Here is a 13318-nt window from a genome sequence, read left to right as displayed (position 1 = left end):
AAAAAAAAGGAATGGAATATTGACACATGCTACAACGTAGATGAACCTCAAAAACATTGTGCTATGTAAAAGAAGCCACACACAAAAGACCACATATTGAATGATTTCATTTATATGAAATGTCCAGAATAAGCAAATCTATAGAGAAAGAAATGGATTAGTGGTTGCCTAGAGATGGAAGGATTGAGAGGAAATGGGGAGTGACGGCTAACGGGTAAAAGGTTTCTTTTTGGGGTGATGAAATATTCTAAAATCTATAGTGGTGATGGTTGCTCAACTCTGTGAATATACTAAAAACCACTGAATTATCCACTTTGAATGATGAATCTAGTGGTATGTGAATTACAACTCAGTAAAACACTGTATAAGAAAAAAGCACCCCCCCCAAAAGCAACTTAAATACAAAACTGGCCATTTATACCTAAAAACGAAAAATGAAAAAGATGGCTAGTCTCTCTTTCCTGTCTTAAGAATGGCAGAATCTGATCAGGTTGGCAGGAATATCACTACGATAAATTGCTTGGAGCAAGAGAAAAGAAAGGGAATTTAAATATCCTTTAAATAAGAGATAATAGGGGTTAAGGAGGCAGAGGAGGAATTTTACATTTTCAAGTTCATCCCCAAACTCTGGTTTGAACAGTTGTTTCCAATTTGAGCTGCTAAGCCACTCTTGAAAATAGCTATCTAGTCCTGCATATTCTGATTGAGGTCTTGAAAGTGTAACTGAAAAGCGCTGGCACAGTTTATCCCAGTCCAGGGCTTGGCTTGCATGCCAAATTTAGCCTTTGGCAACTTCCTTCTGTTGAGAGTCCCTGGGGACTTGTTTGACCTCTTTTTGGAGAGCTGCAAGGGAATTCACTTCTGGACGGTGGCCTGGCAAGCAGGGAGTGGCTCAGCCGGCTGCCTAATCCTCTATTAAATTAATGACAAAGTGTTCCTGGGCACAGTCCACTGGAAGGTCAATTCCCTATATGCAGCGTGTGGACTAGGAGTTTTCCAGATAACCCAAGGTAATTCCCAGCAGTAAATATTATAATCACCTTGAGAGGAAATCTTTCAGAATGTATCGTATACATTCCTGCCTTTTTGTACTTAGGCTTTTCTTCAACTGATAATAAAGTATTACATGCCACTATGGAAAACTTGGAAAGTGTAATACTATTCTCCTTCCCTAGAATTAACCATTGCTAATAGCTGGTGTGTATCCTTTCAGACCATTTTAAAAATATGTTTATAAACATAGATATGCACAGATACACACAACTGACACCCACAGCAGATTTTTTAAAAACTTAAAAAAAAAAACACAAATGGGATCATACTCTACCTCTTGGTCTGTCACTTGTTTTTCCATTTAATACAACCTGGAGATCTCTCCATGTCAGTGTATTGTCAGTACATACAGATCTACCTTATTCTTTTCTATGCCTACACACCATTCCATGGATGGATATACTATAATTTATTTAACCATTCCCTATTGATGCATATTTCCTACATTTTAATTATTATTTCTAAATATGAACTCGTACATATACAACATCTTTGTGTATATGTGAGAAATTTGGGGGATAGATTCCAGGAAGTAGAATTATTTAGATTTTTGATACATCTGGAAATTATTTTTACGACTTTTTATTCCAAAATAATTTCAAACTCACTGAAAAGTTGCAAGAATAGTATAATGAACTCTCATAACCTATGTGCCTTGATTCCCCAATTATTATCATTTCATTACATTTGCTTCATCTTTTCTCTGTCCCCCACCTTACATATATGTTATATATATGTAGTATTTTTTTTCTGAACCATTTGAGACATCTGATCCATTGTGGACATGAAGCCCTTACCTCTAAAAACTTCACTGTATATTTCTGAAAAACAAGGGCATGCTCCTATATAACCTTAGCACAAGCATTCAAATTAGAACACAGATATATAAAATGTTGAGTTCACACCAATTCCTCCAATCCAAAATTATACAGTTCATTTTAGGCTTCTCACTTTCCATATTTGCAACTCCCTTCTCCAAAAGAAAAACCTGCTCTCACCATCTTCCTTTATTTCCCCGTTTGCCCAAGAGCCCTGGACATAACAGATCTCCCTGCCATGTCGTTTCCTCTGCCCCGTCCCTGTGGCCTGCTGTCTGCTTGGCTTCAGCTCTGCCCATCCCAGCCATGCTGGCTTTCAACCTTGCTCTTCAGGCCTTGACCCTGACCAGGCCAGTTTCTGGGGAGGGGAAGTTAATTAATTTATTTTTGAATGGTGTGATGTAAGAGATGTATCTTTTTTTTTTTTAATGGATAACCAATTGTCCTGACATCTATTTTCAATTATTTGAAATGCTCCCACATATATTTGTGTCAGTAGTTGATGATCTATTCTCTTTCATTAATCTATTTTTTAATTTGTGACCCAATATCACACTTTAATCACTGTGATTATATATTTTGATATCTGGTAGGAAGAGCCCCCTCATTATACTTAAAAAAATATCTAGCTATTCTTAAGTATATACTCTTCCAGATGAATTTTAGAATTAGCATGTCAATTTTGTTAAAAATCCTATTATAATTTTGATTGGAATTACATTGAATTTGTAAATTATTTGGGCAAAATGGCTTCTTTACAATATCGTGAGTCTTCCCATCAGGGAACATGGTATGCATTTTCGTTTATGCAGTTTTTATTTTCCTTCAGTGAATATTTGTAGTTTTCTTTGTGTGGGTATTGCATATATAGTTTTTTCCTAGGTTTAAAATTTTTTTTGGTGGCCATTATTAATGAGAGCTTTTCATCTTCTTTCTATGTATTCTGTACATTGTAGAGATTATGTTGCATATACAATTCTGTATCCTGTATTTTTTTTAAATAAATTTATTTATTTTATTTATTTATTTTTGGCTGCGTTGGGTCTTCGTTGCTGCGCGTGGGCTTTCTCTAGTTGCGGTGAGCAGGGGCTACTACTCTTCGTTGTGGTGAGCGGGCTTCTCATTGTGGTGGCTTCTCTTGTTTCAGAGCACTGGCTCTAGAGCACAGGCTCAGTAGCTGTGGCGCACAGGCTTAGTTGCTCCACGGCATGTGGGATCTTCCCCGATCAGGGCTCGAACCCATGTCCCCTGCACTGGCAGGAGGATTCTTAACCACTGCGCCACCAGGGAAGCCCTGTATCCTGTTTTTTAACTTAAAATTATGTCATACAAATTTCCTGACTACCAAAATATGATTTTTATGGTTGCATAATTGTCCATCAAATTTTTATGTACCATATTTTATTTAACCATTTTTTAAGGTTGGTAAATTGGATTGCTTCCAATTTTTAAAATGCTAAATACTGCCATGATGAACATCTTTGTGCATAAATCTTTGTTCTATTTTGGATTGTTCCTTAAAATATATTCCTATTAGTGATATTCTCTATCTTATGCATAATACAGATATCCCCTGAAAGGTCCTGGATAACACAAAATCAAGGTAGGGTGAAAATATCTTCAGACTTGTTTAAAGTTTTAATGTTTTGTTCTCATTCATTTTACCTACTCTTATAAACCGGTCCTGCCTTCTTCCCATCACTTAGCCACTTTTTGGACATGATTAGAAAGTAACAAAATGGGGAACAAACAAACAGTAGTGTCATAACATGAGCTGATGCAGCGAGAATCTGCATGGGGACAAAAGCCATGCAAGACTGACCATGGAAGGCCATTATCTCCTTGAACCGGCAACCTCTGGCCTTGTACACTTATTTTGCGGTGTTCATTTACACACTTGACTTCTTTGCATTTCTCAATGTGATATGAAATCTCTCATATCTTGGGGACTTGGCGGTCCAGTGGTTAAGACTCTGCGCTTTCAATGCAGAGGGCACAGGTTCGATCCCTGATTGGGGAATTAAGATACCACATGCCGTGTGGCCAAAAAAAATAAAATAAAATCTCTCATATCTTCAAAATTTCATTATGTGCCTTATGGAACTACTTACATAACGTTGAGTGCTGCAAAACTATGAGAATGTCTGTATATTGAATATACTTTAATTTTCTTGATTACTCAGGGTTAATATAGACTCAGACTTAAAAGTTTCTTCCCCAAGCTCTATGGAGGTACGTAGAACTGTTTTTCCCTTGCTAAAGGCACTAAATTGCTGTGCTTTTTTGATCATTAAGTCAATTTTTATGCCTCTTTTCCTCTCTGCCCTGCTTACAGACTTGCAGTGTTCTCTTCTCACTGCTATCTGCATGCGTACATGGGATAGTTTCTCCTCCCTCTTCTAGTTTACTGCTTTTAATTTTTTATGAGTTTGGAAGCCAGATTGCCAGGTCTTTTAAAATTGAATCCAAGTAAAAATTAATAGCCTCTGAGAAAGGGCTTCGATAAATCTCTAGGAGTAATGGGCGTGATCTTTAGGGCATGGACTTTGGTGAGCTCTATTTTGTTTCTACAGAGGTCTTTTTCCATCTCCTTTGTTTCCTTGGTTCCTTGCTGTACTTCAGATAGATGAGATTGTCAGATAGCAGAGTTTCACACAAACGAAGTTTTGTTACAATTATCAGGTTGATAATGTAATATTGAAATGCCTCCTTTCCTTTTCCTCTACTGAATTCTGATTCTTTACTTCCTTTTGTTCCTTTCACATTGTGTGTCAGGTCGACTAAATCTAGAGAAATTGTTACTTGGGCTTCGGGACCAATCGAAACCTTCATTTCCCTTACCTTTTCTTTCTTCCACCTCTTTTTAATAACTAAAACATCTCTACATTTCACATCAACAAAGCTATAATTCCCTTATATTAAAAAATCATTTCCTTGGTACAAATGAACTTATTTACAAAACAGAAATAGAGTCACAGATGTAGAAAACAACGTTATGGTTACCAAGGGGGAAAGGCAGGGGAGGGATAAATTGGGAGATTGGGATTGACATATACACACTATTATATATAAAATAGATAACTAATAAGAACCTACTGTATAGCACAGGGAACTACTCAATACTCTGTAATGACCTATATGGGAAAAGAACCTAAAAAAAGAGTGGATATATGTATATATAACTGATTCACTTTGCTGTACAGCAGAAACTAACACAACATTGTAAATCAACTATACTCCAATAAAAATTAATTTAAAAAATTATCTAAGGCCTCTTTTGATTAAAAAGAAATTAAGTGTATTCCATTATGTGAAGAAAACAAAGACAATTTACACAACTCTACTGCATTCTTACCTTTACTCTTACTCATGGCTGATTGATAAGGACTGTGGTACTAAACCATGATTGTGTGGTCATTCTCTGTAAAGGCCAATCATTCTCCCTTTGCTGCTGATTGCCTCTCTTAATATTTAACTACATTGCAACTACTTAGGTGCTTTGAGTGAGGGGATATGGCAGGTTCAATAAAACCCACACAATACTGGAGAGTCAACTCAATCTTCATGTCTTATTAGAGGTGGGTCAGTGGCATCATCTTTGTATTGGGGCACAATAAATACTCTTGATGATGACAGTGTTGTGATTCCTTTAGTATGTTGTCCTTGAAGAAAAAATGTGTCAAGTACGAGTGCAAAATAGGTGGTCATCAATGTTTATAGTTTCAACTTCGGATCAACTCCAACTTTCTTATACAATGCCACTCCTCAGTTATTTTAAAATACATTGGATTATAATATTCATGCCTTTGCAGATGAATGAACATTTTATGCTCTGACACAGTGGTGTAGCCTACCAGTCAAGAGTTTATTTTCAGCATCATCACCGTTTTCAGTATTTGTTTATGCAATTATTTGAATATTTTATTACACTATTTATAAATGAGTAGAAAATGGAAGTGCTGATACTAGTAATAAGAAGCATAGGTTTCCTAAACATAACCCACTTGAGCAAAGGCGGAGTCATTAGCTATATACAAAGCAGGGACTCTATCCTCGGTCAGGTAGATGTTAGGACAAAGCTAGAAAATATAATACACGCTGGAAATACTTTATCAAAGATCCTATCTTAAATGTGAGCTGCAAATAGCCATTGAATACTGCTTTCAGCTCTTTGGGGGAAATGCTCTTGTATTATGTGTGCATTTAATTTTTTCATAGTCAACTTTTGTATATATTACCAGGATTGTATTGAGAAATTTGCATAGGGATGGGTAGGGAATAAACTAGGGGTCCACCTATAGGGAGTTCCAAATGGAAATTTATTTACCCTCCTTTTCCCTTCCAGGCATCTTTTATAGAATTTACATGATCAATACTAAGTACCTTCAAACTCTGTAGAGAAGCGAGGAAGAGGTCTGTGCCTGAAACAGTACCAGACATACAGATGTGCTTTCTGCCTATTGCTTCTCTGTATCCTTTGCTGAATTCCCTTTCCCCAAATAAAGGTGGTTCTCAAGGTTCAGCCATAACCTAGGGTGTCTGAGTTTTAATGGTAAATGTATTTTCACAGTTTCAAGTCGTTACGAATTGAAAGGGCATGGCAAGAAGGTGAGGGTTCTTTGAGGAAGTTTGGTTGAAAGGTCAGCTAGGTCCAGAGCCTTGTCCTCAGTTTTATAGGTCCACAAATTCTAGCTTGTCCATAACATAGAGTGGACTAGACTCTGAAAGTGTGGTTCAGGCTAACTAAAATCATGAGAAATGATTGTATCTTCCAGAGGGCCAATATTTAATTTTAATATGCAAAATTGTACATGGATTAGAATGGTTTTGTTGGTATGAACACTCTTCTCATCCCCTTTTTTACAGATCTGGATTATTTAATAAATTTAATTCACAAATATATTTCCAGCATCTATATGCGATAGATGCTATATGAGATAGATGCAAATAAATATATATATATATATACATAATTAGTATATATACATATATACACATTAATTCTTAGGATAGGTAGTATGCTCTATTAATTATAAGGAAAATCTTCCTCTTCATTTTCTATTCAAATATTCTATATTTTAATTTGGATTTTGTCTCTTACTGTGGGATCTGGGGCAAGTTATTTTGAGCCACAATGTTTTCATCTAGTAAAATGGGCATAATAATTCCAATCCTGTAAAGTTTTTATGAGGATTAGATTAAATAATATAACATATGTGAAATGCCTAGGTATAGGCCTGTTACACTGAATGATAATAGTCCATAGAGACTTGCTATGGACCAGGTACTTGCACGTGTACCAACCTAAGCCTCACATCCACCCTACAAGGTAGGTATAGTTTTTAATCCCCAATCCACAGATAAGTATCCTGAAATCTAGAAATGTAGAATAACTTGCTTGTGCTCACGCATTTAGTAAACAGTTGAGTTAGGATTTGAGTGCAGTCTGGGTCCAGGGTCCTTGCTCTTATACACCTGTGCTATATTCCCTCTCCTTGAGTATTCACTATCTTCCCTTTCTCACCTAAATCCCATCTTTCTACTAGCTATTTCCAAGTTACCTTAAATTAGGAGTTCTTTCCTGGAGCCCATGGGTGGGGTTCAATTAATACCTTTAACCTGTGAGTTAATGAGACCTCTCATATAAATGGCACAAATGTGGCTCAAACAAGCTGAACCATGGAGGAATTTCAACAAAGGACTAGGAAATGTCCTGGAATCCAAGAATAGGAATGTGAAGGATCCATGGACGCAAATGCATTTGAGCATTCTTCGTTTCTCGGGCTCATGTGTTAGGAAACACATCAGCTAACACCATCCATTGCTTCAGTTACTAGGGAGAGATTGACTTGATCCTTTGGATATAAAGTACAAAAATTCCAGAAAGGGCTTTAATGTGCCCAGCTGGGGTCAAGAGCTCTCCAGCAGCCAAATCCATGGGTGTCCATTACAAATCATATAACATGTATAAGTATGAATCCATTTTTTTTTTCCTGAGAAAAGAATCCATTGATTCTGGCAGATTCTCAAAAGAAGTGATTTGTAACTCAAAAGCAGTAAAGAACTACTACAACACAAAATATGCCAAAACCATCTCTTTCTTCTCCTTAACACCAATCCTCTGACTCCCCTGCTTCTGTCACAGGTACCACAGTCTTCTAGACAGTTAGTCTTGTCACCTTGCTGTATTTTCATTTCTCACTGTTATTCAGAAAGTTCTGTTAATTCTTCCCACGCAATGGCTGTTGGGACTATTCCTTTCTATCTCTACTGTCACAGTTCTTGACTAAAGCTGTCCTCTTCTTTAGTTCCTTAAATAGTAATAGTAGTATCTTACCCAAATCATTATTACTTGTCCCTCCTTGCTCAAATCTACCCTATGAGATGAATATTTTAAACACTGTCTTCTTGTCATTCTTCTGCTCAGAGACTCCAGGGTGTTTCCCTTCCTGGGCAGGACCCACTGTAGTTCAGTCCTGTCCCACCTTTCCAACCTCTTACCAACTGATGTTTTCTCCCCTGATTAGTAAATACTCTTCTGTTCATTCACACCTGTTGCTTGCTGGTCTGTTTTTTCGACTTGCAACATGTCTATTTAGAGTTCACGCCATTGCTTGTCTTTGTTAAGAAATAAGATAGCAACTCAGACTTCCCTGGTGGTGCAGTGGTTAGGAATCCGCCTGCCAATGCAGGGAACACGGGTTTGATCCTTGGTCCAGGAAGATCCCACATGCTGTGGAGCAACTAAGCCCGTGTGCCACAACTACTGAGCCTGCACTCTAGAGCCCATGTGTCACAACTACTGAGCCCTTATGCCACAACTACTGAGCCCACATGCCACAACTACTGAAGCCCATGTGCTCTAAGGCCCATGTGCTGCAACTACTGAGCCCGTGTGCTGCAACTACTAAAGCCCGCACACCTAGAGCCTGTGCTCCGCAACAAAAGAAGCCACCGCAATGAGAAGCCCACACACTGCAATGAAGAGTAGCCCCTGCTCGCTGCAACTGGAGAAAGCTTGCGTGCAGCAACGAAGACCCAACAAAGCCAAAAATAAATAAAAATTAAAAAAAAAGAAAGAAAGCAACTCATCTCTAAAAGGGGTTGTTTCTTGGACCTGAACTGTTATGCTCATTCCCTGCTCTGAACTTTTGTTGATTCTCCAGGGCCCTCCCTCGAATAGTCCTCCATTCTCACCATCTACATATTTTTCTTATTCTACTTATCTCAAGAAGCAGTCCCACACCATCCCAGTCAAAGCTATCTCCCTCCCTGTTATGAATTATTACAGAACTTACTGTTTTACTCATGGTGACACTTAATTCTATAATATGCTGTGTTAATATTTAAATGTTTTAAGCATTTTGTTTCCCAAATAGATTATGAGGATCTAGTAAGCAAGACTTCTCTCAAATTAGTTAAATATGCCCTGTAGAACTTACCACAGTTATAAAAATACAGTAGGTACAAGTACTGGTCAAGCATTTATAAATGTCGATGTAAAAATATATGGAGTTTTGCTTATTCATATTATATATGACTTTTTCACTTTCCAAAAAAGAGATGCACCAGAAACGTCTTTTAAGTAGTAGTTCCTCTATGTGGAAATACTTGTACGTGTTAGTCTAGAAATAAGTATTCCTCAAAAGGCAGAGGTGGGACTTGGTGGGGAAAATGTAGAAGCTATTGAGTTAGAAATCATCAATTGCAGATAAAAAGAAATGAGATCATGAAAAACAATCAATGAGAAAAATCTCTTTTACATCAAATTTTCAGGAATACTTTCCTTGTGTAACATGGTTCACGTTTTTAAAGAGATGTATTCTGTGTTCTCATTTGCATCTTATATAGCATTATCCTGAGGTTAACTGATAGAAGATAATGCTTATGTTTGGGTGCAGACTGGGGCTCTGCCAGCCATTCAGTGTGACCTTGACCTGGTCATCTAACTTCTCAGAGCTTCCCCACCCTCTTATCTAGAAAACTGAGATAATAATACTTACCTGAGGGCTTCCCTGGTGGCGCAGTGGTTAAGAACCTGCCTGCCAACGCAAGGGACACGGGTTTGAGCCCTGGTCTGGGAAGATCCCACATGCCGCGGAGCAACTAAGCCCGTGCGCCACAACTACTGAGCCTGTGCTCTAGGGCCCGCGAGCCACAACTACTGAAGTCCGTGTGCCACAACTACTGAAGCCTGTGCGCCTAGAGCCCGTGCTCCGCAACAAAAGAAGCCACTGCAATGAGAAGCCCGCGTACCTCAACAAAGAGTAGCCCCCGCTCGCTGCAACTAAAGAAAGCCCACGTGCAGCAGCGAAGATCCAATGCAGCCAAAAATTAAACAAATGAATAAAATAAAAAAAACAAAAACAAAAACTTACCTGATAGGATGTTGTGAGAATTAAATGAAGTAGTATATACAAGGCATTTAGTAAAGTATTTGCAGCCAGTAGGCAGTCCATCAATGGTAGATGTTATGACTCTTTATTCAGTAGGGAGAGAGAGGTGGCCCTGATGCTTTACTTAAGAGACTTGGAGGTGCCAGGGAAGACATATGCCATATGCAGAGGCGAGTGATTGTGCAGAGTTGACAAAGCAAGGAAGGTCATTTTGAATGGTATAGATGGCACTGAAAAGTTGGGAGGTATAGAGTATGGTTGGGCCACTTTATGGACAATTACTTACAGGTTCCTCTTACATGGCATAAATGATGTTTCCAAGTTTAAGTTATAGACTAAATTATCATCTGGACTAGAATGGAGTTTTAGTAGGTAAAAAAAAAAAAAAAAAAGCGTTCTCAGGATTTCAGGTATTAGTGACCAAAAAGGAAATCAGGGTGAGGAGTTGAGAACAGAGGTGGCTTATCTCTACATTGTTGCTTTCCATCCCTACCGTACCCCACCCTTACCTCTGTCAGGGACAGACTGTTTCCTCCACAAAGTTAAGAGTGTGGCAGCAAATAGCAAGACTTAACAGCAGAACTATGTGGAAGAGAACTGGCTGAGTAGCATCATGTTAGATGATCGAAACAGCGAAGCAATAAGTTCATTCCAGTGGGCACTGGCACTGCTCAGTGTGAACACAGATCTTGGAAAGGTCAGCTGAAAGAAATGGAGACGGATCTTTGGTAAGTATGATGAGGATAGTGAGTCAGAGTTACTCACTTCATCAGAGCAAGAGACTCTGTGGGTCACAGCTATTAGAGTTTACTGTGGGAAAATCCAATAAAGAGCTCTGCTGCTAAAATTACAGTTACAGTATTTTTCTAATTTCCAGGAAGAAGGGATTTAAAGGTTTTCATTTTGTGAATTGTTATTAAACTTTTGGTACTTTCTAGTGAAAAGTTGCAAACAAATTTTAGAGGAAAAACGCAGACGTATTATTTCTTAAAAATACATTTTTTTTAATGTGGGAGATCTGCGTAAACATAATGTAGACAGATTTAGTGCTAGTAAAATTGTGTCAAGTCCATATGGCAGAATTCAATCTAACAATATTTCATGGTGTTCCACAATGAGCACCATAATTTCTAAGTATCACCACCTGAACTAGTTTGAAAACCAACACATTACACCCCGACCGCCTTTTGTTATTTCTTAGGGAAAGGAATGTTATTAGCTCAGTGAAACTCACAGGCAAAGGCTCAGAATCAAAGTAATCTTTAAAATAAATAAAAAGACCAAAAGAGAATTAAATAAGGTAAATTTGAGTGCAACAAGAATAGCATAACAATAGCTAATGTTTCCGGAGCATTTATTATATACCAGGCTCTGTGATAAGTACTTTTCAAACATAATTTCATTTAATCTTCACAACCATCCTGTGAGGTAACATCACCCATATTAGATAGATAAAGAAAAAAAAGGCTCAGACCTGCTCAAGGTCTCATAGGCTGGTAAGTGGTGGGTGACACTGACATTCAAATCTAGGTTTCCAGACTCCAATCACGATGACACTGTAATGCCTCTTTTGTGTATACAATTTTTAAAAAACTCTAAAAATTGAGATAGAGTAAAGCACACCAATCGTTTTGCACATATATTAACCCTTGTAATCATTAACAAGATCAAGGTATGGAGCATTTCCAGCAACCCAGAAGGCTCCCTCCTGCCCCCCCCTCATTCAATTCCTCCAAAGTAATCACTACTCTGCCTCTATCACCATAGATAAATAGGTTTTAGTTGGAGTAATCTAACTTTTTGGAGTTATCACCAAAAGATTCCATAGACCAATCCTTCATCTTGCCATTTTAGCTGTAGTATTCAAAGCTGCTCTAGCTCTGACTTTTCAAGAATTCACTGTAGAGACTAGCTGTTGCAAAATGGCTTCATCTTCAATTTCCTGCATTATTCTGAAATTAATACTAATTTTGAAAAAAACACTAAGAAAATCCTGGATGCAGCAGATTAAAGGACTGTTATCAAATCTCTATCTTAGAAACACCACAGACACAGGTTGCTTGACTGAAGTAATTTGGTGAATCTATTTCCTATCATGGCGTCTCATTAAGGAATGGATGACCACGAAAGGTCATCTCAGTTTACGGAAAAAAGGCTAGCCAGGCAGAGTAGGTAACAGTGATTGCTTTGCATCATCTTAAAGCACACGAACAAATTTATGTGCAGATATCTTCCACAGTTGACTTGTTGTTCTACGATGCGAGGGAAAGGAAGAGTAAAGGGGAAGAAGATCTAGGTGGAGGGAAGTGAGGGAAATATGACCTTCAAGGAGGCTTTGTTGTGGTGGCTTTCCGTGCCTTGCCAACTAGCTCTTAAAATCACATTACTTCTTGTCCAACCTGGCAGTGACAGAAGCAGCGTCACAACTTCACCTCAGGCTCTCAAGCTGTGGTTGGTGAATTTCAGCAATGATTCTAGATAATAGCTCTCCCTTCTCTCTCTCCCCTCCCCACTATCCCCCCATTCCTGGTTTTGCACTTCATTCTGTTTCCTACACCAGCCAACTATGGCATTTTGAAGCAGTCTACAGATTACAATTGAGCATCAGGGAAAGAATAACTGACATTTGTAGGGTTCGAAGACTTCTAGGAGTGATATGTGTATGAGGTGACTTAAGTGGGGAAAATCTAGAGGAACGCTCTGGCCATCAAAGCATCAAGACAGGCCCAGAAGTAGGCGCACGTGACAGCAGCAGCACCTCGAGAGTGACATCACCCTGGGGGCGGAGCCGAACCATCCTGGGCCTTGTCTGCTATTGAGCTCCCCTCCCCTCTTCCCCACTGAATGCCCACGACGCCACCAGTCAAAGCCCCCTGAGGAAACTGAAATGCCCAGACCTCAGAGAGCCAGAGCCAGGGCCAAACCTCTCGGCGGAGAAAAGGGTTCGGTGTTCTCTCTCTCTCCCCGCCACTCCCAACCCCCTAAACGGTGGAGGGGGCGGGGGCGCGCGCGCTCCACCACGCACGCGCTCCCACGCACGCGCTCTCCCTC

The 13318-nt window shown here is 38.9% G+C and overlaps 1 long non-coding RNA gene across 1 annotated transcript in view; it reads right to left on the bottom strand.

Moving 5' to 3' along the window:
* LOC308607367 overlaps window positions 1-10938 on the bottom strand; it is a 30805-nt gene extending 19867 nt beyond the window's left edge. Inside the window, exon 1 of the long non-coding RNA XR_014013995.1 lies at window positions 10777-10938. This is a non-coding gene — a long non-coding RNA (uncharacterized lncRNA). The remainder of the gene's footprint in view (window positions 1-10776) is intronic.
* Window positions 10939-13318: the final 2380 nt, after the last annotated feature.

The sequence above is a fragment of the Mesoplodon bidens genome, assembly GCF_964165515.1.
Source record: "Mesoplodon bidens genome assembly, chromosome: 19".
Classification (NCBI taxonomy): domain Eukaryota; kingdom Metazoa; phylum Chordata; class Mammalia; order Artiodactyla; family Ziphiidae; genus Mesoplodon; species Mesoplodon bidens.
Note: the sequence above shows the minus strand (reverse complement) of the source record. Positions and strands in the feature narration are given on the sequence as shown.